Source organism: Phyllobates terribilis, unplaced genomic scaffold (genome assembly GCF_046119375.1).
Source record: "Phyllobates terribilis strain yellow unplaced genomic scaffold, ASM4611937v1 Scaffold_11__3_contigs__length_659146591, whole genome shotgun sequence".
NCBI lineage: Eukaryota > Metazoa > Chordata > Amphibia > Anura > Dendrobatidae > Phyllobates > Phyllobates terribilis.
This window is the reverse complement of record NW_027362771.1, coordinates 602,265,097-602,291,600: the sequence shown is the minus strand read 5'-3', so window position 1 is coordinate 602,291,600 and position 26,504 is coordinate 602,265,097. Positions and strand designations below refer to the sequence as shown.

At 42.6% G+C, this 26,504-nt stretch overlaps 6 non-coding genes across 6 annotated transcripts; all 6 read left to right on the top strand.

The window, feature by feature from the left end:
• Nucleotides 1–3,940: 3,940 nt before the first annotated feature.
• Nucleotides 3,941–4,012, top strand: TRNAW-CCA (transfer RNA tryptophan (anticodon CCA)). Its single transcript has one exon. It is a non-coding gene; the product is annotated as a tRNA-Trp (tRNA).
• A 923-nt stretch (nucleotides 4,013–4,935) lies between these two features.
• TRNAW-CCA (transfer RNA tryptophan (anticodon CCA)) lies at nucleotides 4,936–5,007 on the top strand. The gene has a single exon. It is a non-coding gene; the product is annotated as a tRNA-Trp (tRNA).
• Nucleotides 5,008–15,399: 10,392 nt separating this feature from the next.
• TRNAW-CCA (transfer RNA tryptophan (anticodon CCA)) lies at nucleotides 15,400–15,471 on the top strand. Its single transcript has one exon. It is a non-coding gene; the product is annotated as a tRNA-Trp (tRNA).
• Nucleotides 15,472–15,901: 430 nt separating this feature from the next.
• On the top strand, nucleotides 15,902–15,973 carry TRNAW-CCA (transfer RNA tryptophan (anticodon CCA)). Its single transcript has one exon. It is a non-coding gene; the product is annotated as a tRNA-Trp (tRNA).
• A 925-nt stretch (nucleotides 15,974–16,898) lies between these two features.
• TRNAS-CGA (transfer RNA serine (anticodon CGA)) lies at nucleotides 16,899–16,970 on the top strand. The gene has a single exon. It is a non-coding gene; the product is annotated as a tRNA-Ser (tRNA).
• A 1,926-nt stretch (nucleotides 16,971–18,896) lies between these two features.
• Nucleotides 18,897–18,968, top strand: TRNAS-UGA (transfer RNA serine (anticodon UGA)). The gene has a single exon. It is a non-coding gene; the product is annotated as a tRNA-Ser (tRNA).
• The last annotated feature ends 7,536 nt before the right edge of the window (nucleotides 18,969–26,504 follow it).

Here is a 26,504-nt window from a genome sequence, read left to right as displayed (position 1 = left end):
TGTACAGTAATCAACACTGTCACTGTACTTCATATATATGTGACTGACATGTTTCTATCTATCTAATCTATGTGTGATTCTCTATTCCTTCTGCTCTAAATTGTCGGGTACAGATGCTGAATTGCCGGCCGGCTTTTTTAAAGAGACAGTGCATGAAAACACTATTATTTTTTTAAATAAATCCTTTACACTAAATGACAAGTACAGTAATCAACACTGTCACTGTACTTCATATATATGTGACTGACATGTTTCTATCTATCTAATCTATGTGTGAAGCTCTATTCTGTCTGTTATAAATTGTCGGGTACCTCTGCTGAATTGCCGGCCGGCTTTTTTAAAGAGACGGTGCACGAAAACACTATTATTTTTTTAAATAAATCCTTTACACTAAATGACAAGTACAGTAACCAACACTGTCACTGTACTTCATATATACAGTATGTGACTGACATGTTTCTATCTATCTAATCTATGTGTGAAGCTCTATTCTGTCTGTTATAAATTGTAGGGTACCGGTGTATGCCGCTGATGAATTGCCGGCTTTTCGCGTAATACATTCTACATTATTCTTAGTTGTTTTACTTCATGTAGAATTAACCTACAAGGAAAGAAAGGGTTTATTTTCAGTCCGATATTTGTGTCCCAATGACTTGCATTGGTTTCCGGTATCGGAATCGGCGATATCCGATACTTTTTGGGTATCGGTCCGATCCAATCCGATGCGATATTTCCTGATATCGGAAGGTATCGCTCAACACTACTTGCAAACAATTCTTTGATGAGAAAAATCACTGGGGAACAAAATCAAAACATTGAATATTTAAGGCACGTTGGGATCTCTTTTCACTTTGATCATAGCATTGTCATCTTTGAATCCATAAGAAAAAAGGGTTCTTTACTAGACTCGAAATTTTAAACTGGAAAACCCTGCATTCCCAATATCAAGATGTTCATTCATCCTTTTTTATGTCTTTTTCAGTCTGTGAGTAAAAGTAGCAAGTTTCGAGAGGGTGTGCCACGATTTCTTCATGCACTTTTTAAGTGAGTTATATTATGGGCGGAAAGTTACTTTTCGTATGACCTTGAGGTGCAACTGTAGCGTGTCTGACTCCATATCAGAAAATTGCGTGTTCAAATCATGTCGGGGTCAAAAAACATTTTCATAACCATGTCTGGATTAAAATTGAAGCTGTGTTGTTATCTGTCATCACAGTGTCTAAAAAAGCGTCTTTTAGTTGAAAGTTATAGATTAATATCTTACAAACAATTCTTTGATGAGAAAAATCATTGGAAAACGAAATCAAAAGATTGAATATTTAAGGCACATCGGGATCTGCTTTCACTTTGATCATAGCATTGTCATCTTTGAATCCATAAGAAAAAAGGGTTCTTTACTAGATTCTAAATTTTAAACAGGAAAACCCTGCATCCCAATATCAAGATGTTCATTCGTCCTTGTTTATGTCATTTACAGTCTGTGAGCAAAAGTAGTAAATTTCGAGATTTGGGTAATTTCTTCAAACACTTTTCATGTGAATTATGGGCAGAAAGCTTCATATCATCTCATCTTGTGGTGCAACGGTAGCGCATCTGACTCCAGATCAGAAGATTGCGTGTTCAATTCACATCAGGGGACAGAAAACTTTTTCATAACTTAACACATGTCTGGATTAAAATTTAAATTGTGTTGCTATCTGTCAGCGCAGTGTCTTAAAAAGTGTCTTTTAGTTGATTGTTATAGATTAATATCTTATAAACCATTCTTTGATGAGAAAAATGATCGGGAAACAAAATCAAAACATTGAATATTTAATGCACTTCGGGATCTCTTTTCACTTTGATCATAGCATTGTCATCTTTGAAACCATAAGAAAAAAGTGTTCATTACAAGATTCTAAATTTTAAACTGGAAATCCCTGCATTCCTAATATCAAGATGTTCATTCGTTCTTGTTTATGTCTTTTTCAGTCTGTAAGTAAAAGTAGCAAATTTCGAGAAGGTGTGCCACGATTTCTTCATGCACTTTTTAAGTGAGTTATATTATGGGCGGAAAGTTACTTATCATATGACCGCGTTGCTTAACGGTAGCGCATCTGACTCTAGAACAGAAGGTTATGTGTTCAAATCAAGTCGGGGTGAAAAAACTTTTTCATAACTTAACCCATGTCTGGATTAAAATTGAAGCTGTGTTGCTATCTGTCAGCACAGTGTCTGAAAAAGTGTCTTTTAGTTGAATGTTATAGATTAATATCTTATAAACAATTATTTGATGAGAAAAATCATCAGGAAGTGAAATCAAAACATTGAATATTTAAGTCACATCGGGATCTCCTTTCACTTTGATCATAGCATTGTCATCTTTGAATCCAGAAGAAAAACGGGTTCTTTACTAGATTCTAAATTTTAAACAGGAAAGCCCTGCATTCACAATATCAAGATGTTCATTCGTCCTTGTTTATGTCATTTTCAGTCTGTGAGCAAAAGTAGCAAATTTCGAGATTTGCGCGATTTCTTCATACACTTTTCATGTGAATTATGGGTGGAAAGTTTCTTTTCAAATGATCTTGTGGCGCAACGGTAGCGCGTCTGACTGCAGATTAGAAGATTGCGTGTTCAAATCACATCGTGATCTGATGAGAAAAATCATCGGGAAGACAAGTCAAAACATTGAATATTTAATGCACTTCGGGATCTTTTTTCACTTTGACCATAGCATTGTCATCTTTGAAACCATAAGAAAAAAGTGTTCATTACTAGATTCTAAATTTTAAACTGGAAATCCCTGCATTCCCAATATCAAGATGTTCATTCGTCCTTGTTTATGTCTTTTTCAGTCTAAAAGTAAAAGTAGTAAATTTCGAGAAGGTGTGCCACAATTTCTTCATGCACTTTTTAAGTAAGTTATATTATGGGCGGAAAGTTTCTTTTCATATGACCTCGTGGAGCAACGGTAGAGTGTCTGACTCCTGATCAGAAGGTTGCGTGTTCAAATCACATGACGGTTGAAAAACTTTTTCATAACTTAACCCATGTCTGGATTAAAATTGAAGCTGTGTTGCTATCTGTCAGCACAGTGTCTGAAAAAGTGTCTTTTAGTTGAATGTTATAGATTAATATCTTATAAACAATTATTTGATTAGAAAAATCATCAGGAAGTGAAATCAAAACATTGAATATTTAAGTCACATCGGGATCTCCTTTCACTTTGATCATAGCATTGTCATCTTTGAAACCAGAAGAAAAAAGGGTTCTTTACTAGACTTTAAATTTTAAACTGAAAAACCCTGAATTCCCAATATCAAGATGTTCATTCGTCCTTGTTTATGTGTTTTTCAGTCTGTAAGTAAAAGTAGCAAATTTCGAGAAAGTGTTCCACGATTTCTTCATGCACTTTTTAAGTGAGTTATATTATGGGCGGAAAATTACTTTTCATGTGACCTAATGGCGCAATGGTAGCACGTCTGTCTCCAGAACAGAAGGTTGCGTGTTCAAATCAAGTCAGGGTCAAAAAACTTTTTCATAACGAAACCCATGTCTGGATTAAAATTGAAACTGTGTTGCTATCTGTCAGCACAGTGTATGAAAAATTGTCTTTTAGTTGAATGTTATAGATTAATATCTTATAAACAATTATTTGATGAGAAAAATCATCGGGAAGCGAAATCAAAACATTGAATATTTGAGGCACGTTGGGATCTCCTTTCACTTTGATCACAGAATTGTCATCTTTGAATCCATAAGAAAAAAGGGTTCTTTACTAGATTCTAAAATTTAAACTGGAAAACCCTGCATTCCCAATATCAAGATGTTCATTCATCCTTGTTTATGTCTTTTTCAGTCTGTAAGTAAAAGTAGCAAATTTCGAGAAGGTGTGCCACGATTTCTTCATGCACTTTTTAAGTGAGTTATATTATGGGCGGAAAGTCACTTTTCTTATGATCTTGTGGCGCAACAGTAGCGTGTCTGACTCCAGATCAGAAGGTTGCGTGTTCAAATCACGTCGGGGTCAAAAAACTTGTCCATAACTTAACCCATGTCTTTATTAAAATTGAAGCTGTGTTGCTATCTGTCAGCACAGTGTCTAGAAAAGTGTCTTTTAGTTGAATGTTATAGATTAATGTCTTACAAACAATTCTTTGATGAGAAGAATCATCGGGAAACGAAATCAAAACATTGAATATTTAATGCATTTCGGGATCTCTTTTCACTTTGATTGTAGCATTGTCATCTTTGAAACCATAAGAAAAAAGAGTTTATTAATAGATTCTAAATTTTAAACTGGAAATCCCTGCATTCCCAATATCAAGATGTTCATTCATCCTTATTTATGTCTTTTTCAGTCTGTAAGTAAAAGTAGCAAATTTCGAGAAAGTGTGCCATGATTTCTTCATGCAATTTTTAAGTGAGTTATATTATGGGCGGAAAGTTTCTTTTCATATGACCTCGTGGAGCAACGTTAGCACGTCTGACTCCAGATCTGAAGATTGCGTGTTCAAATCATGTCGAGTTCAAAATACTTTTTCATAACTTAACCCATGTCTGGATGAAAATTGAAGCTGTGTTGCTATCTGTCAGCACAGTGTCTGAAAAAGTGTCTTTTAGTTGAATGTTATAGATTAATATCTCATAAACAATTATTTGATGAGAAAAATAATCAGGAAGCAAAATCAAAACATTGAATATTTAAGGCACGTCGGGATCTCCTTTCACTTTGATCATAGCATTGTCATGTATGAATTCATAAGAAAAAAGGGTTCTTTACTAGACTCTAAATTTTAAACTGGAAAACCCTCCATTCCCAATACCAAGATATTCATTCGTCCTTGTTTATGTCTTTTTCAGTCTGTAAGTAAAAGTAGCAAATTTCGAGGTGTGCACGATTTCTTCATGCACTTTTTAAGTGAATTATGGGCGGAAAGTTTCTTGTCATATGATTTTGTGGTGCAACGGTAACGCGTCTGACTCCAGATCAGAAGGTTGCGTGTTCAAATCACGCCAGGGTCAAGCAACTTTTTCATTACTTAACCCATGTCTGGATTTAAATTGAAACTGTGTTGCTATCTGTCAGCGCAGTGTCTAAAAAAGTGTCTTTTAGTTGAATGTTATAGATTAATATCTTATAAACCATTCTTTCATGAGAAAAATCATCGTGAAACGAAATCAACACATTGAATGTTTAAGGCACGTCGGGATCAGGTTGCAATTTAAAAATAATTTTTATCTGCATCTAGCTCTGAAAAAATATTTGGCCTTCTAGCAGTGTGTGGGACTTTCTCTATTAGTCCATCTATACTGACCTCCATCAGGTTGCAAATAGAATATAATTTTTTTCTGCATCTAGTTCTGAAAAAATATTTGGCCTTCTAGCAGTGTGTTGGACTTTCTCTATTAGTCCATCTATACTGACCTCCATCAGGTTGCAAATTAAAAATAATTTATATCTGCATCTAGCTCTGAAAAAATATTTGGCCTTCTAGCAGTGTGTGGGACTTTCTCTATTAGTCCATCTATACTGACCTCCATCAGGTTGCAAATTAAAAATAATTTTTGTCTGCATCTAGCTCTGAAAAAATATTTGGCCTTCTAGCAGTGTGTGGGACTTTCTCTATTAGTCCATCTATACTGACCTCCATCAGGCTGCAAATTAAAAATAATTTTTATCTGCATCTAGCTCTGGAAAAATATTTGGGCTTCTAGCAGTGTGTGGGACTTGTTCTATTAGTCCATCTATACTGATCTCCATCAGGTTGCAAACTGAATATAATTTTTTTCTGCATCTAGCTCTGAAAAAATATTTGGGCTTCTAGCAGTGTGTGGGACTTGTTCTATTAGTCCATCTATACTGACCTCCATCAGGTTGCAAACTGAATATCATTTTTTTATGCATCTACCTCTGAAAAAAAATTTATGCTTCTAGCAGTGTGTGGGACTTGTTCTATTAGTCCATCTATACTGAGCTCCATCAGGTTGCAAATTGAATATACTTTTTTTCTGCATCTACTTCTGAAAAAATATTTGGGCTTCTAGCAGTTTGTGGGACTTTGTCTATTAGTCCATCTACACTGACCTCTATCAGGTTGCAAATTGAATATCATTTTTTTCTGCATCTAGCTCTGAAAAAATATTTGGGCTTCTAGCAGTGTGTGGGACTTGTTCTAGTAGTCCATCTATACTGACCTCCATCAGGTTGCAAATTCAAAATATTTGTTATCTGCATCTAGCTCTGAAAAAAATATTTGGGCTTCTAGCAGTGTGTGGGACTTGGTCTATTAGTCGATCTATACTGACCTCCATAAGGTTGCAAATTAAAAATATTTTTTATCTGCATCTAGCTCTGAAAAAATATTTGGCCTTCTAGCAGTGTGTGGGACTTTCTCTATTAGTCCATCTATACTGACCTCCATCAGGTTGGGCTTCTAGCAGTGTGTGGGACTCATTGTATTAGGCCATCTATACCAAGCTCCACCAGCTTTGAAATTAAAAATAATTTTTAGCTGCATCTAGCCCTGAAAATAATTTTTCCCAATAGTGGTAGCAATAGAAATATGGGGCGCGCGCCTGGCTAACAAAAATATACACTTCATAACACAAAACACCAGCCTAGCACACTGCATTAATAAGATGGCATCATCGTCTCTCCCAGTGCTAGGCCTACTACGCAGGCTAGCATTCCTGTGCCTAAAACACAATGTATGGGTCCGCGCTAGCCGCTATGCTGAGGGGTATAAAGCTGCTGCTAACGCTTTATAACAATTCAATTGGCAGATTTTCACACAGCTCTTCCACAACACCCACCCATCGGGCAACAGTTGCCCACCCTCCCTATGGGATCTAGTGGCGAATAGTTGATGCCATTAATCAGAGCGTCAGTTGCCCCGTCAACGTGGCAAGCATACGGTAAGGCATGGGAAGAGTGGACACGACTAGTAGCAGGCAGACGGGTTGACCAATGTGAACAAGCCAGATCACAAGTCACCATAGAATTTCTCCACCAGCTAATGATGAGGGGCATATCAGGGGCGTCAGCGCAGCGGTGTCTGACCGGAGTAGCATTTCACTTCCAACTACTGAATTGTTGAGATGTGACAAAGATTCATCATCAGACAATGCATAAAAGGGTGGAAAAGGGGTCAGCCAAGTCAGGAATGTAGACGTCCCGTCCCGTGTCACTAAAACTGATTTCTCACATCTTATCCCTAACACCATTAACATGACACTCACAATTTGAAGCAACACTAATGTCTACTGCATTTGTGATCGCCTTCTTCGGGGCGCTATGTATAAGCGAATTAGTCCCTCAATCCAAAATTACCACCAGTGGAGGCTTATTACACCAGGACGTAGTCATAGCCAATAATGCAATACGTCTATGCATACACCAATCGAAAACGGTTCCAGCGGGCAGGGGTACTTGGGTACTTCTACAACCCACAAACGGTACACTGAGTCGGGTAACAATAGTAAAAACATATCTAACCATCAGATCACAAAGTAATTTCTTCCTATCACACATTGATGGAACGCCATTATCAATATACCTGTTCCAAGCTATATTTAATAAATGCATAACATCGGCAGGGAACCACCCCAAAGATTACGGGACACACTCATTCCGCATAGGTGCGGCCACGGAAGCAGCAAGAGCAGGACTGTCAGAAACGGAAGTTCAGAGGATAGGGAGATGGCGATCCACGTGTTTGGCGAGATACATAAGACCGGACTTGTTATCCTAACGTGGTTTGCTTCTTTTACAGGTGACGCTAAGCCAACAGTGTGAGTGATAGGCCACTCGTATATATATTGGGCACAAAAAAGGGCGAAAGTCCGCCCAGGCGGGAGGAAATTAGAGTTTCATATCACATATTTCAACTGGAGAGGTATTAGAGGCCTGCTATGTCCACAGGTACTAAAGGAGGTAATCAAGGTAGGGAGAGAGGCAAGAGGTCCGGTCATCTTAGTTATACAGGCCGGGGGAAAGAAGCTAGGTCATCACAAGAGCGCATAACTAATGGCAATAATGAAATTAGACACTGAGCGCTTCAGAGATTTTTTCACAAAATTAGCTATAGTATGGTCAGAGATTGTGCCGATAGCGGTATGGCAAGGTGCGCGAGACATCACGGCCATTGAATGGACAAGGCGGGTAATAATTATTCGGATGGCAAAATTTAGAAGAGACAGAGGCGGTGTAGTGATACGACACCGACAACTGGAAGGAGATAAAGCAGGCCTCATACGGCCCGACGGTGTTCACTTAATAGATATTGGACTGGACATATTCCTGTCAGGACTCCAGGATGGAGTGGAACAAGCGTTAAGAGTGATGGGTGGGAGTCAGAGTCCTGCATACGAGTACGCTGGATCCTCCGTGGCCTGGAAATAGAAAGGACATGTTGGAGAGTTACATTTGTTGGCCAACTTGCCGGAGTGGGGACCCAGGGCATGCTGCAAGTTAGAACTGTGAGATTCACTACGTGCACCACTGGTGTTTTGTGGAAAAGCACATGTAAGATTCAGCAACAGCGTCTGCAGATACTCCTGCATTCGTCAATACCTTTTTATGGCAGGAATTATTTCGGCAAATATACTTTTGTACCGGGGATCTAAGAGTGTGGCAACCCAGTAGTCGGGATTACTTTGAATTCTGACAATCCGGGGGTCATGTTGGAGGTAGTGCAGCAAGAAGGCACTCATGTGTCTTGCGCATCCAGAAGGACCAAGTCCTTGTTGTGTTGGTAGCGAGGTAAGAATCATGCTTCCTTCCTCTGCCCTCTCCCTCCAACCTCGCACAACAGAAATGTGATCAAGGTCTCCCTCATCTGATGAGTCTTCCATGCCCATTGCCAGTTCGTCCTCCGCTTCTTCCTCGGCTCCTGCACCTTCCTCAACAGTTTGGCTGCTACCATGCGCCCTGCTTAATCCCTCTCCCCCACCCTCCCATGCCTGCCGCCTTGGTGCTGCCAACCGTCTGGACCTTGGAGATGTTATCCCTTCCCCATACGACTCCTCCTCTACTTCCTCCACCTCCTCTTGTGCCACCACCTGACTCTGAATTCTGTTTAATGTGTGCTCCAGCATGTAAATCACCGGAATAGTCATGCTGATAATGGCATCGTCGTCAGCACTAAACATCTTCGTCGCCATTTCAAAACTGTGCAGAAGGGTGTGTGGCGCCCCTGAGGGTTCAGTCGCCACAGAGTTACTGCATCTCACCCAGAGGTGTGGTATCTCACCCTCAGGTAAGGAAGGTGTATGGCTCGGGACCCTAACTCCTGCATCCAACACATACCCGCAGTGGGGGTAGGGCGAGATTGCTCCTAAGGGAGAGCACAGTCCCAGGTCCCTAGCTGGTTTGAGGGTCCTATGTAGTGGGTGCTTAGGGGTGCACATGACAAGGAGAGTATAAATAGGAAGCCATCTTAGAAAGAGCAAGCCAGACAGAGGAGGAAAAGTGACAGGAGCAGAGACTAGGCATGAGCTCTGCTCCGGAGGCGGGCCTAGCCTGGGAGGCCCATGACTGAAGGAGAGAAGAGAGGAGTGGGAGCTGGAAGGCTCCAGGAACCGAAGTGACCCTACGGCTATGGGCCGTGCAGAAGGCCACCCGTACTCCCGCTGCTACCAGGAGGTAGAGGGGTCAGGCCAGATAAGGGGAACCGGTCCCTCAACTAGCGGAGAAACAGCAAGGCTCAACTAGAAACCGGAGGCTGCTGCATTTCATGTACTGCAGGCCAAAGTCCACACCAGTCTCACTAAGAAGGTAGCCACATAGGACCCAGGGGACGGAACACACGTCACCCGCCAAGGCCCGAGGATACCGGATAGAAGTGTCACTGGGTGTGAGGTGCAGGGAGAAGGCCAGAGAAAGGACACACAGAAGGGGGTCCTGCTAAGCACTCCGGAGCTATCTGGGGGTGGACTGAGCCCCTCACTGAGTATGCACAGCACGACGGGGGAGATTGCTCTGTTACCTGTAATCTGGACTGCAACAACTGTGAGTAAAGATCTTGGGACTGCATCACACGGACTCTGTGTTCATTACTGACTCCCTGCACTACAACCACCATCATCCACCCACACTGCCCTGAAGCTACACTCTTCCTGTGGTGAGTAATAATACCGTTGCTGCAAAACCACCAGCTTCAGAGGACTGTTCCGCAGCGTCGGCCCCTTTGGCCGCACTCCACAGGTGGCGTAGTCAGACATTATAAAATCCATATATACAAATTACCCTTGGATTGACCGCCCTGGGTCACGGACTGGGTCACCGCCACAGTGACTACAACCCCCAGCGTCTACCGGCCCGGCTCAGGGTACCCCATGGCCCAGGGGGCGCGTCAACTTCATAGGTCCCTGATCTGAGACCACTCCTGCAGCGTGATTTGCCCCACCTCTGGATCTCGTTGGCCCAGGCTATACGTCAGAATGTATTGCACCAGGGCTTGTCGGTGCTGCCACAGTCGCTGCAACATGTGCAGAGTTGAATTCCACCGTGTCGGCACATCGCATTTCAGCCGGTGAACTGGCAGGCCCAACGACTTCTGTAGAGATGTAAGTCGTTGAACTGCGGGATGCGAACGGCGGAAGTGAGCACACAGCGACCGTGCCCTCTGCAGAAGGCCATCTAGTCCGGGATAGTGGGCTAAAAATTGCTGGACAACCAGGTTCAACACGTGAGCCATACAAGGCACGTGTGTGACATTGCCCCGGCGAAGTGCCGCACCCAGGTTTGCAGCATTGTCGCACATGGCCTTCCCTTGTTGCAGGTCCAGTGGAGACAACCTTTCATGAAACTGGGTCTCCAGAGCTGACCACAACTCCTCAGCTGTGTGACTCACATTTCCCAGACATTTCAAAGTAAACACTGATGCCGTTGAGCCCTGCTGCCTGCATAGTAAGGAGGTGTGCAGGATTCCTTCTGCGCAGTTAGCAAGCAGGTGGCATTACCAGACAGGCTTTGGGTGCAGGTGGAGGACCGAGAGGAGGTTGAGGAGGCAGAAGCAGTGGAGGAACTTCGAGATAAAGAGGATTGACGCACAACTCGTGGGGATGGTAAGACTTGGACAGCAGCCCCTTGTCCTGCTGTCACCATAGTTACCCAATGCCCAGTCAGCGACATGTAATGCCCCTGTCCATGCCTTCTCGTCCAAGTGTCTGTGGTGAAGTGCACCCTGTCACACACAGAGTTTCTCAAAGAAGCGGTGATGTTGTGTGCGACATGCTAGTGGAGCGCAGGCACACCTTTCTTTGAGAAGTAGTGCCGACTGGGCATCTGGTACTGGGGCACTGTGACGGACATAAGGTCTTGAAAATCCTCTGTGTCCTCCAGGTGGAAAGGCAGCATTTCTGTAGCCAACAGCTTGCAGATGGTGAAATTCAACCTCTTAGCTTTCTCATGGCTAGGAGGAAATGGTCTTTTACTTTTCCACATCTGAGGGACCGAGGGCTGGCTGTTGTGCTTAGACGGTGTTGAGTAGGGTGTCCCCGGCAAACTGCCGGTCTGTGAGGAAGATGCAGGCGGACATGTTAGGTTGCCTTGATCCAAAGGTGGTGCTCTCGATGTCGGACAGCGCTCAACACTAGCAGGTGTTTCCACTTCCCAATGAACTGACGACCTGCCAATCACACTGGCTGTTGCGGGTAAAGAGGTGGCAGGTCTGCGTCCAAAAACATGTGTGACTGCTGTCCCCCCAGTCACAGAGGATGAAGAGGCTGCGGATGCACAAGATGGGGCAGACGGTGTTTGGCCCAGCCGGCTAGGCCGCATTGTAGCACAGTGAGCTTCCCACTGCAACTTATGCTTCATATCCATGTGACGGTACATGCATGAAGTACTCAAACTATGGATTTTTTGGCCTCTACTTAGCTTTTGCTGACAAATATTACAGATAACACGAGTTCGGTCATCCTTATCGATCTGAATAAATGCCCAGGCTATGCAAGGCTTAGAGCCCATGTGACCTGAAGAGCCACTACGACTTGTGGTCAGAGGCAGAGTTGTGGTTGAGGATGCAGTTGTTGACGTGCTTCCAGTACTCCGTCTCTGTTCAGGAAGGCGCAACCTAACCTCATCGTCAATAGCATCTGTGATGCCCCGCTGCGCTTGGTATCACAGATCCTAGAAGAGTGCATTGATGGAATCCTCCACAAGAGGCCCCCATAAACATTCACACATCTCGACCTTCCACCTCAGACCAGCAGAGGGAGCCCGTTAGGGATATAAATAGGGAAGGTGGAGCTAGGCAGTTCAGTTCCTCTGAAGAGTTCCTGCAGTAGAGAAGCCTAAGAGAGGTCAGTCTGCAGTGGAGCTCAGTCTAGTCTAGAGAACGCAGTTAATAGTTCAGCAGTGGAGCACGAGGCTCCTGCTTGCTAGATTCAGGGAGCCCAGATAGAGCTTAAGGTGTGCCGGTGCCGTAAGATCAGTGAAGCGCGGCAAGCTGCCGTTAGTGTGTATAGCCTAGTGAGGGCCCGAGTAGGCCAAAGGCGAGTGGCGAGTTAGTACATAAGGGGCAGAGGAGCTTAACCTGCTCACCCCGAAGCATTTACCGGACACAAGATCCGAGCTTACCGGTATCTCTATGACCCAGTAAGGCATAACAGGAATCCCTGGAGAACTACAAGTCCCAGGATCGCTAAGGTGCTGATATGTAACAGAGCCAGGAGACGCTTAGGCCCCGCATACTGGGAGTGTGAACTCCAAGAGAAGGCCCTACCACAAGGTCAGCCAGCGCAGGACAGAGGCAAAGTTAGGCCTAGCTCCAGGCAGGTCAGAAACTTACTACGCAGAGGCAAGAAACAGGAGGCCCTACACCCGCTCATTGGGGAGGATCCTGATATGCACCCTTCACCCTACAGTGCTCCGGGATGTGCCTGAATTTCCACCAGTAAAAGGTACTGAAGTGACTACCGTGTCCGTTCCCGTTCTTGCTCTGACCCAGCTGGGTCTCGCCTGTCCTGCATTCCCCCTGCATACGCTGCCCTGAGACGTAGCTCCACCTGTGGGGAGCTATACCATCGAGCTGCCTTATCACCGGACTCAGTGGACTGCTGCAACGCTGGTGCTTGTCACCAGATACCACAGGTAGCATCATGAACTCTTATAAAATTAACAATTATCCACTCTTTTAAAGAGAGACCCCAGGGTACGGGCCAGGGAGCCGACCACCGCGACATCCCCAAGGCCAGGCAAATGCCCGGGTACCGAGTCATCCCCATCCCCAGGGCTAGTCACATCCTCCTCCACCTCCTCTGCTGACCTCATGTACTGGCTGACTGTGGGTTGACAGTAAGTGGGATCTCCAACCTCGTCATCATCACGCTGTGTGTTATCACACCCGTCGTCCTCAGAGCCAACCTCTTCCTGCCCTGACCGAAAAGTCAAGTTGTCGCTCCAATCAGGTATTTGAGTCTCATCATCGTCTTCACCAACAGGAGTTACAGTTTGGGAACAAGGGTCTACATTATGCTCAGAACCTTCTTCATCTGGTCCTGGATCCGACTTATAAAGATTCTGGGCATCAGATCAGATCATTTCCTCATCTGGATTAACAGAAGCTCTGGAGCAGACCTCCGTTTCCCAGGCTATAGTATGAGTAAACAGCTGTGCAGACTCAACCATCTGTGTTACCCCATACTCAGACGGGCAGCTGGAGACTTGGGAGCTGTGAGGAAGCAAGTGCGATTGGGGTGACACCTCTGAGGACTGGAGTATTTGTGATGTTGAAATTGAGGTGATGGAGAGCTGACTTGAAGGAGCACTTGATATCGGTTGAAGCACCTGCTGTTTTTGTGCCTCATCTAGAATTTGTAGCGATGGGCGTGTCCGTAAGAATGGGATTGTATCACATTGTCCACGAAAAGAAGTCGACATCTTAGTTTGGCTGGAAGATGGTCTTTCTTCTGCAGATGTTACTCCCCCCCCACCGTGGGGGGCCTCGACCCACCGGCGGACAGGCACCAGTATTGGGATAGGGGGTCTGGCCATCAGGGTCCACCGCCGCTCTGGCACAAACCCGGCGACATAGAGGTGGCACGGGCAGGAACGGACTGGCCGTGTCGACTTCTCACTTTTTGGATTTTAGAAGGGCATGACATGCCTATATCTGTGTCTCCCCGTCCTTTTACTCCTCCACCTCTTTTCTTTTCGCATGACTATATGTACTTGTCACTTTTCCATGTGTTAGTTGTGTCTTCTGAGCAGTTTGTCAGCTTTTGGACACCTTTGAAGGTGTTTTCTATGTGTTTCTATGTGTTTTTGTTTGCCTGCCATTGGTTTTAACGGTGTTCGAAGGTGTTCGACGAACCGAACCGAACTCGAACACTATGGGGGTGGCTCAAAACTAGCCACGATTTCTTCATGCACTTTTTAAGTGAATTATGGGCGGAAAGGTTCTTTTTGTATGATCTTGTGGTGCAACAGTAACGCGTCTGACTCCCGATCAGAAGGTTGCGTGTTCAAATCATGCCAGGGTCAAGCAACTTTTTCACTACTTAACCCATGTCTGGATTAAAATTGAAACTGTCTTGCTATCTGTCAGCGCAGTGTCTAAAAAAGTGTCTTTTAGTTGAATGTTATAGATTAATATCTTATAAACAATTCTTTCATGAGAAAAATCATCGGGAAATGAAATCAAAACATTGAATATTTAATGCAGTTCGGGATCTCTTTTCACTTTGATCATAGCATTGTTATCTTTGAAACCATAAGAAAAAAGTGTTCATTACTAGATTCTAAATTTTAAACTGGAAATCCCTGCATTCCCAATATCAAGATGTTCATTCGTCCTTGTTTATGTCTTTTTCAGTCTGTAAGTAAAAGTAGCAAATTTCGAGAAGGTGTGCCACGATTTCTTCAAGGACTTTTTAAGTGAGTTATATTATGGGTGGAAAGTTTCTTTTCATATGATCTCGTGGCGCAATGGTAGAGCGTCTGACTCCAGATCAGTAGGTTGCGTGTTCAAATCACGTCGGGGTCAAACAACTTTTTCATAACTAAACCCATGTCTGGATAAAAACTAAAGCTGTGTTGCTATCTGTCAGCACAGTGTCTAAAAAAGTGTCTTTTAGTTGAATGTTATAGATTAATATCTTACAAACAATTCTTTGATGAGAAAAATCATCGGGGAACAAAATCAAAACATTGAATATTTAAGGCACGTCGGGATCTCCTTTCACTTTGATCATAGCATTGTCATCTTTGAATCCATAAGAAAAAAGGGTTGTTTACTAGATTCTAAATTTTAAACAGGAAAACCCTGCATTCCCAATATCAAGATGTTTATTCGTCCTTGTTTATGTCATTTTCAGTCTGTGAGCAAAAGTAGCAAATTTCGAGATGGTTTGCGCGATTTCTTCATGCACTTTTTAAGTGAATTATCGGCGGAAAGTTTCTTTTCATATGATCTTGTGGTGCAACGGTAACGCATCTGACTCCAGATCAGAAGGTTGCGTGTTCAAATCACGCCAGGGTCAAGCAACTTTTTCATTACTTAACCCATGTCTGGATTAAAATTGAAACTGTGTTGCTATCTGTCAGCGCAGTGTCTAAAAAAGTGTCTTTTAGTTGAATGTTATAGATTAATATCTTATAAACAATTCTTTCATGAGAAAAATCATCGTGAAACGAAATCAAAACATTGAATATTTAATGCATTTCGGGATATCTTTTCACTTTGATCATAGCATTGTCATCTTTGAAACCATAAGAAAAAAGGGTTTATTAATAGATTCTAAATTTTAAACTGGAAATCCCTGCATTCCCAATATCAAGATGTTCATTCATCCTTGTTTATGTCTTTTTCAGTCTGTAAGTAAAAATAACAAATTTCGAGAAAGTGTGCCATGATTTATTCATGCAATTTTTAAGTGAGTTATATTATGGGTGGAAAGTGACTTTTCATATGACCTTGTGGCGCAACGGTAGCGCGTCTGACTCCAGATCAGAAGGTTGCGTGTTCAAATCACGTCAGGGTCAAAAAACTTTTTCATAACTTAACCCATGTCTGGATTAAAACTAAAGCTGTGTTGCTATCTGTCAGCACAGTGTCTAAAAAAGTGTCTTTTAGTTGAATGTTATAGATTAATATCTTACAAACAATTCTTTGATGAGAAAAATCATCGGGGAACAAAATCAAAACATTGAATATTTAAGGCACGTCGGGTTCTCCTTTCACTTTGATCATAGCATTGTCATCTTTGAATCCATAAGAAAAAAGGGTTCTAAACTAGATTCTAAATTTTAAACAGGAAAACCCTGCATTCCCAATATCAAGATGTTCATTCGTCCTTGCTTATGTCATTTTCAGTCTGTGAGCAAAAGTAGCAAATTTCGAGAAGGTTTGCGCGATTTCTTCATACACTTTTCATGTGAATTATGGGCCGAAAGCTTCTTTTCGTATGATCTTGTGGTGCAACGATAGCGCGTCTGACTCCAGATTAGAAGTTTGTGTGTTCAAATAATGTCGGGGTCAAAAAACTTTTTCAGAACTTAACCCATGTCTGGATTAAAATTGAAGCTGTGTTGTTATCTGTCATCACAGTGTCTAAAAAAGTGTCTTTATTTGAATGTTATATATTAATATCTTACAAACAATTCTTTGATGAGAAAAATTATCGGGAAACAATATCAAAACATTGAATATTTAAGGCACGTCGGGATCTCCTTTCACTTTGATCATAGCATTGTCATCTTTGAAACCATAAGAAAAATGTGATCATTACTAGATTCTAAATTTTAAACTGGAAATCCCTGTATTCCCAATATCAAGATGTTCATTCGTCCTTGTTTATGTCTTTTTCAGTCTTTGAGTAAAAGTAGAAAATTTCGAGAAGGTGTGCCACGATTTCTTCATGCACTTTTCATGTGAGTTATATTATGGGCGGAAAGCTTCTATTCATATGACTTCGTGGTGCAACGGTAGCGTGTCTGATTCGAGATCAGAAGGTCGCGTGTTCAAATCACGCCAGGGTCAAGCAAGTTTTTCATTACTTAACCCATGTCTGGCTTAAAATTGAAAATGTGTTGCTATCTGTCAGCGCAGTGTCTAAAAAAGTGTCTTTTAGTTGAATGTTATAGATTAATGTCTTATAAACAATTATTTGAAGAGAAAAATAATAGGGAAGCGAAATCAAAACATTGAATATTTAAGGCACGTTGGGATCTATTTTCACTTTGATCATAGCATTGTCATCTTTGAATCCATAAGAAAAAAGTGTTCTTTACTAGATTCTAAATTTTAAACAGTAAATCCCTGCATTCCCAATATCAACATGTTCATTCGTCCTTGTTTTTGTCATTTTCAGTCTGTGAGCAAAAGTAGCAAATTTCGAGATTTGCGCGATTTCTTCATACACTTTTTAAGTGAGTAATATTATGGGTGGAAAGCTACTTTTTGTATGATTTCGTGGTGCAACGGTAGCGCGTCTGACTCCAAATCAGAAGGATGTGTGTTCAAATCTCGTTGGGGTTAAAAACCTTTTTCATAACTTAACCCATCTCTGTATTAAAACTAAAGCTGTGTTGCTATCTGTCAGCACAATGTCTAAAAAAGTGTCTTTTAGTTGAATGTTATAGATTAATATCTTACAAACAATTCTTTGATGAGAAAAATCATCGGGGAACAAAATCAAAACATTGAATATTTAAGGCACGTCGGGTTCTCCTTTCACTTTGATCATAGCATTGTCATCTTTGAATCCATAAGAAAAAAGGGTTCTTAACTAGATTCTAAATTTTAAACAGGAAAACCCTGCATTCCCAATATCAAGATGTTCATTCGTCATTGTTTATGTCATTTTCAGTCTGTGAGCAAAAGTAGCAAATTTCGAGAAGGTTTGCGCGATTTCTTCATACACTTTTCATGTGAATTATGGGCCGAAAGTTTCTTTTCATATGATCTTGTGGTGCAACGGTAGCGCGTCTGACTCGAGTTTAGAAGTTTGTGTGTTCAAATAATGTCGGGGTCAAAAAACTTTTTCATAACTTAACCCATGTCTGGATTAAAATTGAAGCTGTGTTGTTATCTGTCATCACAGTGTCTAAAAAAGTGTCTTTTAGTTGAATGTTATATATTAATATCTTACAAACAATTCTTTGATGAGAAAAATTATCGGGAAACAAAATCAAAACATTGAATATTTAAGGCACGTCGGGATCTCCTTTCACTTTGATCATAGCATTGTCATCTTTGAATCCATAAGAAAAAAGGGTTCTTTACTAGACTCTAAATTTTAAACTTGAAAACCCTCCATTCCCAATACCAAGATATTCATTCATCCTTGTTTATGTCTTTTTCAGTCTGTAAGTAAAAGTAGCAAATTTCGAGAAGGTGTGCCACGATTTCTTCATGCACTTTTTAAGTAAGTTATATTATGGGCGGAAAGATTCTTTTCATATGACATCGTGGCACAACGGTAGCACATCTGACTCCAGATCAGAAGGTTGCGTGTTCAAATCATATCGGGGTCAAAAAACTTTTTCATAACTTAACCCATGTCTGGATTAAAATTGAAACTGTGTTGCTGCCTGTCAGCACAGTGTCTGAAAAAGTGTCTTTTAGTTTAATGTTATAGATTAATATCTTATAAACAATTATTTGATGAGAAAAATCATCAGGAAGTGAAATCAAAACATTGAATATTTAAGGCACATCGGGATCTCCTTTCACTTTGATCATAGCATTGTCATCTATGAATCCATAAGAAAAAAGGGTTCATTACTAGATTCTAAATTTTAAACTGGAAATCCCTGCATTCCCAATATCAAGATGTTCATTCGTCCTTGTTTATGTCTTTTTCAGTCTTTGAGTAAAAGTAGAAAATTTCGAGAAGGTGTGCCACGATTTCTTCATGCACTTTTCATGTGAGTTATATTATGGGCGGAAAGCTTCTTTTCATATGACTTCGTGGTGCAACGGTAGCGCGTCTGATTTGAGATCAGAAGGTCGCGTGTTCAAATCACGCCAGGGTCAAGCAAGTTTTTCATTACTTAACCCATGTCTGGATTAAAATTGAAAATGTGTTGCTATCTGTCAGCACAGTGTCTAAAAAAGCGTCTTTTAGTTGAATGTTATTGATTAATATTTTATAAACAATTATTTGATGAGAAAAATCATAGGGAAGCGAAATCAAAACATTGAATATTTAAGGCACGTTGGGATCTATTTTCACTTTGATCATAGCATTGTCATCTTTGAATCCATAAGAAAAAAGGGTTCTTTACTAGATTCTAAATTTTAAACAGGAAATCCCTGCATTCCCAATATCAACATGTTCATTCGTCCTTGTTTTTGTCATTTTCAGTCTGTGAGCAAAAGTAGCAAATTTTGAGATTTGCGCGATTTCTTAATACACTTTTTAAGTGAGTAATATTATGGGTGGAAAGCTACTTTTTGTATGATTTCGTGGCGCAACGGTAGCGCGTCTGACTCCAAATCAGAAAGATGTGTGTTCAAATCTCGTCGGGGTTAAAAACCTTTTTCATAACTTAAACCATGTCTGGATTAAAACTAAAGCTGTGTTGCTATCTGTCAGCACAATGTCTAAAAAAGTGTCTTTTAGTTGAATGTTATAGATTAATATCTTACAAACAATTAATTGATGAGAAAAATCATCGGGAAACAAAATCAAAACATTGAATATTTAAGGCACGTCGGGATCTCCTTTCACTTTGATCATAGCATTGTCATTTTTGAAACCATAAGAAAAAAGGGTTCATTACTAGATTCTAAATTTTAAACTGGAAATCCCTGCATTCCCAAAATCAAGATGTTCATTCGTCCTTGTTTATGTCTTTTTCAGTCTGTAAGTAAAAGTATCAAATTTCGAGAAGGTGTGCCACGATTGCTTCATGCACTTTTTCAGTGAGTTATATTATGGGCGGAAAGTTTCTTTTCAAATGAAATCGTGGCGCAATGGTAGCGCATCTGATTCCTTATCAGAAGGTTGTGTGTTCAAATCACGTCGGGGTCAAAAAACATTTTCATAATTTAACCCATGTCTGGATTAAAATTGAAGCTGTGTTGCTATCTGTCAGCACAGTGTCTGAAAAAGTGTCTTTTAGTTGAATGTTATAGATTAATATCTTATAAACAATTATTTCATGAGAAAAATAATCAGGAAGCAAAATCAAAACATTGAATATTTAAGGCACGTTGGGATCTCCTTTCACTTTGATCATAGCATTGTCATCTTTGAATCCATAAGAAAAAAGGGTTCTTTACTAGACTCTAAATTTTAAACTGGAAAAACCTGCTTTCCCAATACCAAGATGTTCATTCGTCCTTGTTTATGTCTTTTTCAGTCTGTAAGTAAAAGTAGCAAATTTCGAGAAGGTGTGCCACGATTTCTTCATGCACTTTTTAAATGAGTTATATTATGGGTGGAAAATTCCTTTTAGTATGATCTCGTGGCGCAACGGTAGCGCGTCTGACTCCTTATCAGAAGGTTGCGTGTTGAAGTCATGCCAAGGTCAAGTAACTGTTTCATTACTTAACCCATGTCTGGATTAAAATTTAAATTGTGTTGCTATCTGTCAGCGCAGTGTCTTTTAGTTGAATGTTATAGATTAGTATCTTATAAACCATTCTTTGATGAGAAAAATCATCGGGAAACAAAATCAAAACATTGAATATTTAATGCATTTCGGGATCTCTTTTCACTTTGATCATAGCATTGTCATCTTTGAAACCATAAGAAAAAAGTGTTCATTACAAGATTCTAAATTTTAAACTGGAAATCCCTGCATTCCTAATATCAAGATGTTCATTCGTCCTTGTTTATGTCTTTTTCAGTCTGTAAGTAAAAGTAGCAAATTTCGAGAAGGTGTGCCACGATTGCTTCATGCACTTTTTAAGTGAGTTATATTATAGGCGGAAAGTTTCTTTTCATATGACCTTGTGGCGCAATGGTAGCGCGTCTGACTCCTGATCAGAAGTAGTGTTGAGCCACCCCCGTAGTGTTCGAGCTCGGTTCGGTTTGTCGAACACCTTCGAACGCTGTTAAAACCAATGGCAGGCAAACAAAAACACATAGAAAACACCTTCAAAGGTGTCCAAAAGCTGACAAACTGCTCAGAAGACACAACTAACACATGGAAAAGTGACAAGTACATATAGTCATGCAAAAAGAAAAGAGGTGGAGGAGTAAAAGGAGGGGGAGACACAGATATAGGCATGTCATGCCCTTCTAAAATCCAAAAAGTGAGAAGCTGACATGGCCAGTCCGCTCCTGCCCGTGCCACCTCCGTGTCGCCGGGTTTGTGCCAGAGCCGCGGTGAACCCTGATGGCCAGCCCCCCTCTCCCAATACTGGTGCCTGTCCGCTGGTGGGTCGAGCGAGCCCCCCTGTGGTGGAGGCAGCTCTAAGCTTTTTAATTTAAATTGTCTCTCTAATTTGAATGAATACACTTTAACTCCATTTACAAGGATCTATTGGAGGGCAAGTCTCATGCCAGCAGCCGCGTAATTCCAGCTCCAGTAGCGTCCACTAAAGCTGCTGCAGTTAAAAAGCTTTTATAAGGATCGAGCTCGGCTGTCCACCGCAAGGCATCCTACTGCCAGTCCCAGCCCCTATGCCTTGGGGTGCCTCCTGATGCTCTTCACTGAGTATCCCATGGTCCTGAAGCATTTCCTTTGAAAAAATTAAGTGTCTAAACTACAGGTGGTGTAGCTTGCATAACAGCCGGGATAATCCGCTGACTAGCAGACACTGCTACTAGGCACAAAGTATTTCCTGGGCTAGATGCAGTTAAAAATTTGTAATTAGATACTCTCGTTGGATGCTGAGAAAGCATTCCATAGAGTCTCCTGGCACGCCATATATGATTCTCTTAAAAAGCTTGGGGTAGGGGTCTAGGGGACCCTTTTATAGCCAAAATCACGGCCCTGTATCGCAATACGTCACCTAGGCTGAAGATAAATGGAACTGAAGCACCCTGAGGGCTCGGTTGCTACAGACGTATTGCACCTCACCCAGAGGTGTGATATCTCACTCTCAGGTAAGGATGGAGTGTAGATCAGGACCCGACACCTGCATGCACACCACATTGCCGTGGGGCAGGGCGACCAATATGCCCCTGAGATGGGCACGACAGTCCCTGTCCCTGGCTGGAGTGGGGGGAGGGAACACTGAGGAAGGGGAACCCTGTAGTGCAGGAGCAGGGAGGAAGCAGTTCCTGGGTGCATTGAGAAGGGAGTATAAAAGGTGGGCACCATCTTAGTTCAGTGCAGAGAAGTCTGAGCAGAAGTGGCAGGGAGCAGGGGCTCTGCATGAGCTCTGCTCCGGAGGCGGGCCTAGTAACAGAGGCCCAGGCCTGGAAGAGGGAGAAGGAAGGAAGAGGAGCGGAGAAGGCTCCAGGAATGAGGAACGAAGGGATCCCAGGGGTGCGGACGGGCGAGTCGCCACCGCACGCCGGAATCCACCTGCGTGGAGGGGTCAGGCCAAAGGGGGAGACCGGTCCCCGAAACTAGTGGAGGCAGGAAACGACCCTCAGCTAGAAACCGGAGGCTGTGACATTTTATGTGGCGCAGCCCCTCGCTACACCTGTAGGAGGGCAGCACATAGGGTCAGGGAAACTGGCGCCAAGTTTACCAAGAGGAGGCCCGAGGCAGCCGGACAGAAGGGTTGGTAAGAAAGGCCAGACAAAGGACACACAAAGGGGGTCCTGTGAAGCGCTCCAAAGTTATCTGGGAGTTGTCTGAGCCCCTCACCTGGTGAGCACAGTACGACGTGGGCAGCCGTTACCTGCAGACGTGGTCTGGATAATAAGAACTGTGAGTAAAGGCCCTGGACTGCATCACTGACTCCGTGTCGTTACTGCTGCTGCCCTGCACCATCACCCCCATCCTCCACATACACTGCCCTGAGGCTATACTCCTCCCGTGGGGAGTTATGCTATGCTCTGCTGCACCCACAACACCAGCCTCAGCGGTCTGCCCTGCAGCGGCGGTTCACTCTGACCGCAATCCACGGGTGGCGTAGTCGGACATTTAAACATCAAAACCACATAAATAGTTCCGCCACTGGTTTGACCACCCTGAGTCACGGAACCGGGTAACCGCCACGAAGACTACAACCACCAGCATCCACCAAAAAGGGTCCGGCTCCGGGTGTCCCAAGGCCCAGGGGGTGCATCAGAACATTTTCATCACCTTTCACAATCACCAATGGGACAAGGCAGGGATGTCCTCTGTCCCCTCTCTTATACATCCTAGTGACGGAGCACCTGCTCTCATCAATTCGCCATAACCCCAATATTAGGTGGATTGAGGTGGGAGGCACCGAGTACAAGTGCTCTCTATTTGCTGATGATGTCCTAGTATATATCACTCAATCACATATATCCATCCATGCTGTTATGGCTGAAATAGATCACTTTGTTACATGGTAAAATTTTAAAATCAATGCAGCGAAGTCTGAGGCCCTCGATGTCTCCCTCCCCAAATCCATATAGGATTCCATCCAGTCCAACTTTCCCTTTGCCTGGCCCTCACAGGGTATCAAATACTTAGGAATTCCTATTCATAGAGACCTCTCCCATCTATGTTATCTTAATTTTGGGCCCTTTATTGAACAACTCCATACAGACCACGGTTGGCAAGTTAGAACTGTAAGATTCACTACGTAAACCACTGGTGTTTTGTGGAAAAGCACATGTACACTGCGTTCCAAATTATTATGCAAAAAGTGTTTAGGAGTGATAAGGGAAGAATTTGTTTGTTTGTCAGTTAAACTCATTGATAGTGATGTGTGTCAGGGCTCTTTATATCACTGTAAGCAATTGCAGACACCTGTGCTAATTAGTTTGGCAGTTGTGTCCAATGAAAGGCAAGACTACTTAAGAAGGCTGTCTCACATTATTAAGCAGCCTACATTTTCTGCCAAAATGGGAAAGAAAAAGTATGTGTCGGCTGCTGAGAAGCAACAAATTGTGAAGTGTTTAGGTCAAGGCATGACTACAATCAACATTGTGCGATGATCAGGATGAAGTGTCTTGGCAATCAAGAAGTATGTAGCTGATTCACAGTACACACGTGTGCGTGCTGATAAGGGCAAATTGAGGACTATTTCCTACAGGCAATTACGTCAGGTTAAAAGAGCAGCGGCAAAAAAGCCTTGTCATAGCAGCAGACAAGTTTTTGAAGCTGCTGGTGCCTCCAACGTCCCCCGAACAACAAGATGCAGGGTCCTTCAGAGGTTTGCAGCTGTGCATACGCCATCCTGTCGACCTCCTCTATCCACTTCACACAAGCAGAAACGGCTCCAGTGGGCCAAACATTACATGAAGACTGATTTCAAAACTGTTTTGTTCACGGATGAGTGCCGTGCAGCGCTCGATGGTCCAGATGGATGGAGTGGAGGATGGCTGGTTGATGGACACCCCACGCAAACACGGCTACAGCGCCAACAAGGAGGAGGTGGAGCAATGTTTTGTGCTGGAATCATGGGGAGAGAGATTGTCGGCCCCTTTAGGATCCCTGAAGGCGCTAAAGATGAACTCCATAATGTATGTGGATTTTCTCAAACAGCACTTCCTGCCATGGTTCAAGAAGAAGAACCGTGTATTTCACAGCAAGATCATTTTTTTGCATGATAATGCACCATCTCATGCTGCATATAAAACATCTGCATCTCTGGCTGATATGGGCATAAAACTGGACAAACTTATGGTGTGACCCCCATGCTCCCCTGACCTCTACCCCATTCAGAACCTATGGAGCATCATCAAAAGGAGTGTCTATGATGGCGGGAGGCAGTTCACATCTAAGCAACAGCTCTGGGAGGGTATTCTGTCCTCATGCAAAACAATTGAAGCAGAAACCATCCAAATCCTGACAAATTCAAAGGACGAGAGAGTTCAGAAGCTCTGTTCGAACAAGGGGTCCTATGTGAAAATGTAACATCACCTAGAATAAAGTTTTGAGTTTAAAACTGTTTGATTTCAGTTTCTAATAACCTGCTAATGCTTATAATTTCAAAAATGACCATTTTTTTGGTCTTTATTAAAATGAAAAGGTTGATCGAAAAGTTTGGGGGATCTAAGAGTGTGGCAACCCAGTAGTCATGATTACTTCGAATTCTGACAATATGAGGGTCATGTTGCAGGTAGTGCAGCAAGAAGGCACTTATGTGTCTTGCGCATCTCAGAGCCCCAAAATTATTTTCCGGGCTAGATGCAGCTAAAAATTATTATTAATTTTAAATCTGGTGGAGCTTAGTATAGATGGCCTAATAGGATCAGTGCTGCACACTGCTACAAAGCCCAAATAATTTTCCAGTCAAGATACAGATAAACATGATTAGTAATTTTAAATCTGGTGGAGCTTATTATAGATGGCCTAATAGAATCAGTGCTGCACACTGCTACAAAGCCCAAATTATTTTCCAGCCAAGATACAGATAAACATGATTAGTAATTTGAAAGCTTAAAACGGTTGGTAGGGTGATTTTAACCAATCATCCATCTTTTACTCTCCCCAGGATGACACAGGGGTAGAAAAGTCATTTCGGATCCATGATTTGTTCATCTTTATGAACGTGAGTCTGTCTACATTATCAGTGGAGAGCCGCGTGCGCTTATCTGTCAGCACACCACCAGCAGCGCTGAACACACGTTCAGACAGAACGCTGGCTGCGGGGCATGACAAGATCTCCAAGGTGTAAGTGGCTAGCTCCGGCCATTTATCCAGATTGGAAGCCCAAAAAGAGCAAGGGTCCAGTGACACAGTCATGGCTTCAATGTTTACTTGGAGATACTCCTGTACCATCGTCTCTAGGCGTTGACTATGTGTCAGACTTCTTGTCTCCTGTGGCCTTGCAAAGGATGGGCTAAAAAAGTGGTGAAATGATTCTGCAAAATTGATGTTACCAGCAGATACTGTGGTTCTGTTATGGTTTGAGTGCTGAACACATGACGGTCCCACGGTTGGCAAGTTGGAACTGTGAGATTCACTACGTGCACCACTGGTGTTTTGTGGAAAAGCACACGCAAGATTCTGCAACAGTCTCTGCTGATACTCCTGCATGCGTGCATCCCTTTCTATGGCAGGAATAATTTCTACAAATTTACTTTTGTACCGGGGATCTAACAGTGTGACAACCCAGTAGTCAGGATTATTTCTAATTCTCACAATTCGAGGGTCATGTTGCAGGTAGTGCAGCAAGAAGGCACTCATGTGTGTTGCTCATCCAGGAGCACCATGTCCCTGTTGTGTTGGTGGCGAGGTAACAATCATGCTTCCTTCCTCTGTCCTCTCCCCCCAACCTCGCACAACAGAAATGTGATCAAGGTCTCCCTCGTCTAATGAGTCTTCCATCAGTTCGTCCTCCACTTCTTCCTGGGCTCCTGCACCTTCCTCACTAGTTTTTCTGCTACCATGCGCCCTGGTAAAACCATCTCCCCCACCCTCACATGCCTGCCGCCTTTGTGCTGCCGACCGTCTGGACCTTGCAGATGTTAGCCCTTCCGCATACAACTCCTCCTCCTCTACTTCCTCCACCTCCTCTTGT